Here is a 12,041-nt window from a genome sequence, read left to right on the forward strand (position 1 = left end):
ACAAACTCCTGAATTCTACTCATAAACTTGAGCCTATATATTATACTGTCGGCTCCAGGGAGCAGTTCGTGTTCATCGCAAATGTACGAAGTCACCCATGATTTTATTGTTGTACATATCAAGGCCTTCCAAAAAAGTTTGGGTGGACAGGCCCAAATGTGTACACGTTTTGCTACAGACCCCCACGGTTACCCCCACTAAGTATCCATGAGAAAATCTTATTTTCTCAATAACTCGGCCGATACACATCCAAACTTGACAAACAAGGTGTCTATACCGATGTTTTCAGGGTCAAGGATTATGATAAGGTTCGTTTTGTTATGATTGAAGTCATTATGATGTCATAAATATGCAAATTAGATCCAAAATCGGCCTTAAAATGGGTCATTTACTCGAAGAATAAATATATGATTAGCATAGCCTCTTAAGAGTAGTCAATGAACATGCAGACATTGATCGGAATGTTTAAAACCTATCTAGGGTGACTGCTAGCATCATCATTTGGGTTATGAATGAGTATACATACCATCTTTTGATATTCAAATTCGTTGAAAACAAAACTGAAAAATCTTGTTTTCCCTTATGACTCGATCCACTTGCTGCAATGAATCCACACCTATGCTCAATGTACAATGAATCCACACCTATGCTCAATGTACAATGAATCCACACCTATGCTCAATGTACAATGAATCCACACCTATGCTCAATGTACAATGAATCCACACCTATGCTCAATGTACAATGAATCCACACCTATGCTCAATGTACAATGAATCCACACCTATGCTCAATGTACAATGAATCCACACCTATGCTCAATGTACAATGAATCCACACCTATGCTCAATGTACAATGAATCCACACCTATGCTCAATGTACAATGAATCCACACCGATGCTCAATGTACAATGAATCCACACCTATGCTCAATGTACAATGAATCCACACCTATGCTCAATGTACAATGAATCCACACCTATGCTCAATGTACAATGAATCCACACCTATGCTCAATGTACAATGAATCCACACCTATGCTCAATGTACAATGAATCCACACCGATGCTCAATGTACAATGAATCCACACCTATGCTCAATGTACAATGAATCCACACCTATGCTCAATGTACAATGAATCCACACCTATGCTCAATGTACAATGAATCCACACCGATGCTCAATGTACAATGAATCCACACCTATGCTCAATGTACAATGAATCCACACCTATGCTCAATGTACAATGAATCCACACCTATGCTCGATGTACAATGAATCCACACCTATGCTCAATGTACAATGAATCCACACCTATGCTCAATGTACAATGAATCCACACCGATGCTCAATGTACAATGAATCCACACCTATGCTCAATGTACAATGAATCCACACCTATGCTCAATGTACAATGAATCCACACCTATGCTCAATGTACAATGAATCCACACCTATGCTCAATGTACAATGAATCCACACCGATGCTCAATGTACAATGAATCCACACCGATGCTCAATGTACAATGAATCCACACCTATGCTCAATGTACAATGAATCCACACCTATGCTCAATGTACAATGAATCCACACCTATGCTCAATGTACAATGAATCCACACCTATGCTCAATGTACAATGAATCCACACCTATGCTCAAAGTACAATGAATCCACACCTATGCTCAATGTACAATGAATCTACACCTATGCTCAATGTACGTACAATGAATCCACACCTATGTATTCATGGACAAGGATCATGATTAGTCTATTTTAATTTTGATGGGGTGAGAAACTTTATCAATAATACGTTAATTATGCTAATTAGAAGCCATCATTATTGAAGAATCTCATTTTATTTATATTAGGATATACAAGGATCTTGGGTGAGGGAGGAGGCCATTCGGCCCATCATGCTTGTGCTGCACCAACCCCAGAAACCATCACCCAGCCACGCACAAGCTTCCCACCTACAAGTCCTGCCAACATCCCTGTGCGAGGTGTTCAAAATGTTCTCGAAGAACATGGGACATACAATAGTGCAAGACACGCAAACATTTTTATTACTTGCAAAATCGACGATTTTTCAAGTATATTGGTCGGTTCCGTTTGTGGTTCTGTCCGTTTGTCTGTCTGTTTGTCTGTTTGTCACCGGCCTACAGGTCACAATTCTAAACCGATCGTCACGAAACTTCACCACTTTGTATAAGTCGTCCCAATTGAGAAGCCTATTGATTTTGAGGTCAAAGGTCATCTGGAGGTCAAATTTCTAAAATCGCCATTTTAAATCCGATTGACTTGAAAATTGAATAGCATTTGTATATCAAGTCACTAAATTGGGGAACATACTATTTTTGGTCAAAAGGTCAACTTAAGGTCAAATTTAAAAAATCATCAATTTTCATCTAAAAGCCGTCAATTCTCAACCGATTGACTTGAAAATTGAACAGCATTTGCATATCGAGTCACTAAATTGGAAAACATACTATTTTTAGGTCAAAAGGTCAAAGGTCAACTCAAGGTCAAATTTTAAAAATCATCAATTTTCATGAAAAAAGCCATCAATTCTCAACCGATTGACTTGAAAATTGAACAGCATTTGCATATCGAGTCACTAAATTGGAAAACATACTATTTTTTAGGTCAAAAGGTCAAAGGTCAACTCAAGCTCAAACTTCGAAAATCATCACTTTTTATCTGAAAAAAACCCGTCAATTTTCATCCGATTGACTTGAAAATTGAACAGCATTTGCACATTGAGTCACTAAATTAGGGAAACCAACTATTTTTGAGGTCAAAAGGTCAGAGGTAAACTCAAGGTAAACCTTCCAAAATCATCATTTTCATCTGAAAAATCGTCAATTTTCCTCCTATTGACCCAAGCTTTGATCAAGATTGTCAATTTTAATCTTGATGAAATGGACAATTTGCTGTATCAATGGAATTTTTTTTTTTCTTGGGGAGGGGGGGGGGGGTCCATTTGCAAGTATCGTGCTCCGCATGACGTCTTCTTGTTTATTTATTTTTCAATATACAAGCATATATCTAATATATAAAGCTATTTCTAACCACCGACTGACTCATATTAATGTTCGGTACCTTCCAGGTATCATAGAAAGCTGAAATTTGACCGGCCGACATCGAAGCCGGTACACAGGAAAAAAAATCTCAGAACCGTTGGAAAGTGTTCGTAAATGAAAATTTACGTAAAAAACGTTAAAAAAAAGAAAACAAAAACAATACTTCAATCAATATCTAGTATTTGGAAATTGTCATTTCTATAACTGGAAATTGTGAAATAAAAATCTCAATGAAAATTTACGTAAAATCTGTAAACACGTCTGTACAATCTATATATATAAAACACAGTTTGTGTGTGTGTGTGTGTGTGTGTGTGTGTGTAATGTTACCGATAGACTCCTAAACGGAGAGGCTCACGTACTTGATATTTGGCACAGACATGGCCATTGAGCCTGGGAAGAACATGGCCGACCTAAAAAAAAAATATTTCATAATATTTTTTTACCATATTTTTACCTCAGCGCATTTCAGCGAGGAATATTATGCACGGAATCTGACCGGTGGCAGAGCAGCGCGCTGATTCGCTCAGAGCAATCATGTGATGTTCCTTGCCACCATTAACTCAGTTACACGTTCGCACGTATTTCAGAGCGAAAAGCGATTGCGTTTTTTCACATTTCAGCGAGGAACATTGCCATTCACACCACATAGGTTTTTTTTTCTTTCATCTTTAGATCCATATTTTTTTTCAGCGAGAAATATTATACACGGAATCTGAATCGGTGGCAGAGCAGCATGCTGATTCGCTCATTCACGCTCATTGATGACGATCACGATCACGTGATGACGTGATCACGAATGATGTTCGTGACGCGATCACGTGATGTTCCTTGCCGCCAGCAAGTAGCATAGATTTTATTTTAGCATGATTAGCATTTAGCATGATTTAGCATGATTTAGCATAGATAGTAGCATGTTTCACATAGATTTTTTTTCAGCGAGGAATATTATACACGGATTCTGACCGGTGGCAGAGCAGCGCGCTGATTCGCTCAGAGCGATCACGTGATGTTCCGAATAAGCACAAGCAATTGAGTGTGCTGCATGAGTCTGCGATAAGTGTTTAAAGTAAAGTAAAAAAAAAAAAAAAAAAATGTTAACGTGCCGTTGTTAGCCTATTCATGTATAGTTTGTGTTGTATTTAGTTGTGGCTGAGCTAAGATGTAGCTGAACTTCAGAGTCGTTGACTCTGGTATCCTTTGACCTCTTAATCATCTTGCTCCATTGGGACAAATCCAAGTAATAAGCGCATCGGTAGGTAAATCCACCGGAGCGAGGTGAAACACCTCTCAGGTTGAAATAATGTGAGTTATTCCATCCCCGCCGCCAGTTGGCTTCACTTTTCACAGAGTATGAGCGTTCTATATATTTTCAATTCAGTGCGCCCGACTCGCTCACGTACTTGATTTGTGGCATAGACATGGCCATTGGGCCTTCACGGTGTAATTTGTGCGAGGCTTTTGGCCGAGTGAGCTTGAGTCGAGAGGGCGAATGTACAGGTTGGGAATGTACGGGTCTCCCTTCCCCCACCCGGCAACGCCGGTACTGGAGGGCGTCACAGGATCGGTGAGTCTCCAAAATCCGCTTCGTGCTGTTGCGAAGATTCAGGACGATGTCGCGATTGTTGTGCTGCTCTCCGACCATGAGAACTGCAACGTCATTGTTGACTGGCCCTCCCCTTCCCTCCCCCTTCCCCCTTCCCCCTCCCCCCTCCGTCCTCCCCTCCCCCCCTCCATCCTCCCCTCCCCCCCTCCATCCTCCCCTCCCCCTCCCTTCCCCCTCCACCCTACCCCCTCCCTTCCCCCTCCACCCTACCCCCTCCCCTCCCCCTCCACCATACCCCTTCCCCCTCCCCCTCCCTTCCCCCTCCACCCTACCCCTCCCCATTGCCGTCAATGGGGTTGCGTGTCGAGGTGTATATCAATGTTAAATTAGCTTTATCGTGGCGTTTGTCCAAAGATGCTTTTAATAACGAAATTAATGATAATCGCATATTGTTAATGTTTTTACAAAACATTATTAATACCAATAATGTCCCACTTTTCCCAAGGCGTTTTTCCTGCAGTGATAACGTGTATAAATAGCTTATAGTTATAATGGCGTTTCCGTGGGAGCAACAGCTTCTACAGGAAGTAAAAATATTATAAACCACAAACACGTATGCTTAGCTTTTTAAACAGTCGCTAATGCTCTTTATAACACTAAATAAATGAAGAAATCCCGATATCCGTGAAGTAAGGTTTACTTACAGAACTGAGCGAAGATCTATGGTACTCTATATAACCCACAAATATGAATGAATATATATGAATGATTGTTTTAAGGCCATTTTTCCCCGCTAGAGCAGGGGTTAGCTTTGCGGGCCCCATGACAATAATGGTGCCCTGTTTGAGGCAATGTTTTTATGGCCAGATGCCCTTCCTGACACCAACCCTTGGTCATGCTTTTTCGATGCGCAGGGATAAAGTGTACCTATTCTAAGCCGGGGTACACACCAGGATCATTCATCCCAGCAAGCTGGTACTCAATTTGCCGACCTCGGAAGGATGACAGGCTGAGTCAACCCCCCTGGCGTTAATTCAGCAATCGACCGGGATTCGAACCCAGGATCCTAGGATCCCAAGCCAGCACCCTAACCGCTAAGCCAACACCAGGCACAAACGTTGGGTAAATAACATGGCCCTTTCTGCCGCTACCGTGGCATTTTTCGTAACGAACTTTAGAAACTCGCTCATGCTGTTTGATACGAAACTGAAAGGGAGAAGCTCAGGTTGTGCTCATTTACCAATAAGCTAGCTAGCGCTTGCCAAGCCAGCCGTTCGTTAACGGTTTTGAATGGAGTGCTTGCTCGAATGCTTAAACCACTTGGAGATCTCTCCACAAGAAACTTGGTAAATGAACACACACCCAATGTTCTTGAGATCCGACCATAGATCTACTGTAATCTACATACCCCAAAGAGGAATGACCCTTTTTTCTGCTCCCATCGTGAGCGGGTGTACTAGTAGACTAAATTGCTAAAATATGTTCTTACTAATTGCATAAGCAACGCATTGAAAAATAAAAATGTCGGCCTGACTACCCTGTGCTTAGAACTTCCTGAACGTCCAGCTCAGCATTATTTGTGTCGTCACAAATAGCCGAATATAACTATCGGACCACCTTTGCGTTCACATGGTGACGAACGCAGGCGATTTGGACAATCGGCCCAAATTGCTGATATACATACTTTCACTGTCTTTATGTCACCAAGCTGACAAGTACACAATCCCTTTCCTTTTGATTCCTCGATTTACGAACGGCCTTTTCATAGCTGCCACTGTCTAACTGCAAGCGGCCTTTGCTGAAGTTTGATAGCGACACTTTACAGGTTCCAATTATCCTTCTGTCCTGCAGCAAATGATGTGCGCTGGGAATTATAGTTTGGGACGTCGTGTTGTGACAATCGGCCTCCAAGACGACAACTCTTGTTTGATTCGGCTCTAGGTTAAAGTCCACCGATTGTGCAAGGCGAACCTTTGTGTTCCTCCCACCTTCCAGCAGCCTTCCAAACCCCTCTCAAAGGCACACAATTAGCCAGTTATACTGCTGCTGCAATTGCGCCTCGGTATCTTGAAATCCCAAACGAAAATCTTTTGAAAAAGACCAGGTTCCTTTGAAATAAGCTAATCTGCTCCGAGCAGTGCAAGGCAATTTGGTTCATTGGGACCCACAATAGGAGCTTTTGTGTTCCTTAAAAGGTTTTCTACTTATTTTCACCATAATCTTGAGATAGGTCAGTCAAGTTTTTCTGCACCTTGTTTGCGGCTGAATTTATTTCGGTTTTGGATTCTCAAGAATACAACTTAAAACATTTTTTTTAACTCTTCACAATGTTGCTTTGCCCTGACATTACTGTGTGACCTATATCACCTGTACATAACTGCCCCTGTATAACGGCGTTGGTGTATATTGATCACAGTACATACATGGAATATCAAACGTGCTTTCTTGTTTTTTGCATGCAGCTGCGCAAGCTAGTGCGTTTAAGGTTACCTGTAGGTACCTCACCAGTCACCACTTGTACATGTAGTCTTTCAGGATACTGAGCTGCAAAATTTACCTTCACTGGATAAGTGCTTCCCCTTCTCTCCCCATCTTGTCTTCCGCTCCCTCTTTTTATATATTTTGTTTTGTCTGGTTGATTTGTTTGTGAAATAAATGTTAGCTCTTTCACGAGCCTCGATTCAGTATCCAAAAAAAGAAAGAAAAAAAAAACTCCGTATTTCTCAAGCAATGGTTCCTTTATCCGAATTGAATTTGTTGCTGTTTTTGTGTTGCTTTTGGTTTTGACTTTGTTCTTGTTTTGGCGTGCAAGAGACGCATCACTTATTTGACTTTTTGACGTATTTACAAGAGACACAACACTTATTTGACTTTTTGACTTATTTACAAGAGTTGCAACACTTATTTGACTTTCTTACAAGAGACGCAACTCTTATTTGACTTTTTGACTTATTTACAAGAGAGGCAACACTTACTTGACTTTTTGACTTATTTACAAGAGATGCATCGCTTATTTGACTTTTTGACTTATTTACAAGAGATGCCACGCTTATTTGACTTTTTGACTTATTTACAAGAGACGCAACACTTATTTGACTTTTTGACTTATTTACAAGAGACGCAACACTTATTTGACTTTTAGACTTATTTACAAGAGATGCAACACTTATTTGACTTATTTACAAGAGACGCAACATTTATTTGACTTTTGGACTTATTTACAAGAGACGCAACAATTATTTGACTTTTAGACTTATTTACAAGAGATGCCACGCTTATTTGACTTTATGACTTATTTACAAGAGGTGCAACAATTATTTGACTTTTTGACTTATTTACAAGAGATGCCACGCTTATTTGACTTTTTGACTTATTTACAAGAAATGCAACGCTTATTTGACTTTTTGACTTATTTACAAGAGACGCCACGCTTATTTGACTTTTTGACTTCTTTACAAGAGATGCCACGCTTATTTGACTTTTTGACTTATTTACAAGAGACGCAGCACTTATTTGACTTTTAGACTTATTTACAAGAGATGCAACACTTATTTGACTTATTTACAAGAGACGCAACACTTATTTGACTTTTTGACTTATTTACAAGAGATGCAACGCTTATTTGACTTTTAGACTTATTTACAAGAGATGCAACACTTATTTGACTTTTTGACTTATTTACAAGAGACGCAACGCTTATTTGACTTTTAGACTTATTTACAAGAGATGCAACACTTATTTGACTTTATGACTTATTTACAAGAGATGCAACGCTTATTTGACTTTTTGACTTATTTACAAGAGACGCAACGCTTATTTGACTTTTTGATTTATTTACAAGAGACGCAACACTTGTTTGACTTTTAGACTTATTTACAAGAGACGCAACACTTATTTGACCTTTAGACTTATTTACAAGTGATGCAACACTTATTTGACCTTTTGACTTATTTACAAGAGATGCAACACTTTTTTTTTTCTTTTTTTAAAAATACTGAATCGAGGCTCGTGAAAGAGCTGACAACCGCGAGGGAAAGACAGTACAGGGGGAAACATTCATTAAAACACATTCAACAAAAAGACATCCAGGAACACAGTACAGGGGGACCACGAGGGAAAGACAGTACAGGGGGAAACATTCATTAAAACACATTCAACAAAAAGACATCCAGGAACACAGTACAGGGGGGCCACGAGGGAAAGACAGTACAGGGGGACCGCGAGGGAAAGACAGTACAGGGGTACCGCAAGGGAAAGACAGTACAGGGGGACCACGAGGGAAAGACAGTACAGGGGGACCGCGAGGGAAAGACAGTACAGGGGGACCGCGAGGGAAAGACAGTACAGAGGGAAACATTCATTAAAACACATTCAACAAAAAGACATCCAGGAACACAGTACAGGGGGACCGTGAGGGAAAGACAACACAGGGGGAAACATTCATTAAAACACATTCAACAAAAAGACATCCAGGAACACAATGACATTTGACAACACTTATTTGACTGGTGAACACACTGGTGAACACACTGGTTATTTCACTGGTGAACACAGTGACAACACTTATTTGACTTTTTGACTTATTTACAAGAGATGCAACACTTATTTGACTTTTTGACTTATTTACAAGAGATGCAACACTTATTTGACTTTTTGACTTATTTACAAGAGACGCAACACAGAGCTGGTAGATGAGACAAACGTAGCCACTGAGCTTGGGGGAAGTGAGGTCACTTCCTGGGGCACTCTGGGTACCACCAGTGATTGCGCGGCCCTTCTAACCGCACTCAGCAGGGCATTCCGCAAAGACAACTTTCCTCTTCCCTATGGGAGATGCCAACCTATGGGGATTAGATTGTCTGTGTTTTTATCCTAATAAATGTTGAATGTCAAGCAAGGAAAGGAAGCAGCACACACCTTTTTAAAAGTCTTTGATATGATTCGGCCTGGCATTGAACCGCCGACCTCCCAGACTTGGAGCGGATACACTGACTCGGAGCAGATGTCCGGATTCACTGACAAATTTGCTCTGTCTCAAAAAAAAACAAGTCGAGGGCACACATTTATAATCTGGCCGCGGTACCACCACATGATGGCCTTTTCTTTTGTTTTCAAAGGTGCATTTATCATCTGCAAAATGAGTGCTTGCAGAGGGGACGGTCAGCTTAATCGCCTCAACAAAGAACAGCCCGGTCTGTGATCAACCGACTCCTCTACTGCGAAACATCAGGAGATTAATCAGTCGGGCATCGATCCAAGACAAGACGGTGTGTTTTATTCCTATCCTCCCATCGAAACTGGGGTAAAGTCTGCTGTGTTACTGAGTATTGAGAAAAATCTGGTCAAAGTGTCAAAGTAGTAAATCGTTGTGTTGTGGACAGCTGTGGGAATGATTAGGTTCTGGATTGGGAGGTAGTTTTGCCTGTCTGAAGGCTCGAGATGTTATATTGAGTGAAGAGCTCAATTCTCCCAGCCCGTAGGTCAATCCATTACTGTAGGGATGAGAGGGCGTGGGGGGTTGGGATTGTAGAATGACAGAGGGGGGTATGAGGTGCAATGAAACTTCATCCGGAGACCCTCGGGTCTTCTGAGAAATGTTCTCTCAGCACCCCCTGCCAACGGTAAGTCAAAGTGTCAAGCTTGAAGTTTGAGTCCACAACAAAGGGATGCTCCTCCAGTGTGGGGGAGTGTGGGAGTGTGTGTGTCTGTAGTGTGTTAAAATACAAGGGAAGCTTTGTCTAAATATAATCCCCAATTATTGTCTCCTCGATGTTCGGTCCAGACCGACCTGCCTTTTGAAAATCTACAATGGCTGCACGTGCCTGGGATTTCACTTCTAAATATGGACTAAATTGAATTCATCATCCGTTATGGAACCTGGAGTGTGGTAAACATTTCGTGTTCTATTGCTCTCTTCACCCATACAGCATGTTTAGAGACTAAACCTTACATTGGAGTGCACCCACCTTTTCCCAAGATAAATATATGAAAAAAAACTAGACCGACACTCGATAGAGAACACACATGTGCCAGGCTGAACAGTTTAACTTTTGTATCCCACTGATAGGCCTGGTCTGGATTTGGACCTGAAACAAAATATAATTGCTTATTCTTGTCACTTACCCAATTCATCCACATATTTTTTCATAAGTCGTCCACAACTGAAATATCATGCTATATATCACTCAATGGTGAAAAATCACTTTAAAATTCTCTGATCCAGATGATCCAGATTCGGAATGTCACCAAAATCTAACCATTTCATCCACGTGACATACCCAACTTCTCCACCAAATTTCCACCAGATTTCGTGTGGATCCATCCACAACTTTTTGAGATACCTTGTTCACAAACACAGACAAACAAGAAACATCGTCATGCAGAGCGTGATACATGCAAAATATACACCCCCACCTCCCCACAAAAACGTTGCCATGGATACATCAAATTGTCCATTTCATGAAGATTAAAATTGACGATCTTGATCAATCGGATCAGATGAATCGGATGAATATTGATTATTTTTCAGATGAAAATTTATGATTTTAGAAGTTTCACCTTGAGTTGACCTTTGACCTTAAAAATAGACGCTTTCCCAATTCAGTGATGCATTATGCAATTGCTATTTAATTTTCTGGTTAATCGGATGAAAATTGGCAATTTTAAGATGAAATTTGATTTTTGAAGTTTGACCTTGAGTTGACCTTTGACCTAAAAAAAATAGTTGATTTCCAAATTCAGTGAACAATATATATGAATATACTGTTCAACTTTCAAATCAATCGGGAAAAAAATGACGATTTTACAAATTCGACCTCAAGATGACCTTTGACCTTTGACCTCAACGTCAATGTGGTTCTCAATTGTGACTACCTCTACAACTTGGTAAACTTTCATGTCGATAAGTTTAGAATTGTGACCTGTAGGAGATTAACAGACAAACCGCCAAACAAGAAATATGTCGTGCATAGCAGAGCGAAATCCCTAAAACAAATCAAATCACGTTTATTGTCATATGTATAAAATCTATATATATAAAACACAGTTTGTGTGTGTGTGTGTGTGTGTGTGTGTGTGTGTGTGTGTGTGTGTGTGTGTGTGTGTGTGTGTGTGTGTGTGTGTGTGTGTGTGTGATGTTACCGATAGACTCCTAAACGGAGAGGCTTACGTGCTTGATATTTGACATAGACATGGCCATTGAGCGTGGGATGAACATGGCCGAACTCAAAATATTTGACGATCCATATTTTTTATTCATATTTACCTCAGCGCATTTCAGCGCACGGAATCAACGGAATCAGAGCAGGTGGGCGCTGATTCGCTCAGAGCGATCACGTGATGACGCTATGACGCTATGAACGCTATGAACGATATGACGCTATGAAAAAAAAAATCGCTATGACGCTATGAA

This window comes from Myxine glutinosa, chromosome 12, assembly GCF_964187855.1.
Source record: "Myxine glutinosa chromosome 12, kmMyxGlut1.1, whole genome shotgun sequence".
In the NCBI taxonomy this organism is placed as follows: Eukaryota; Metazoa; Chordata; class Myxini; order Myxiniformes; family Myxinidae; genus Myxine; species Myxine glutinosa.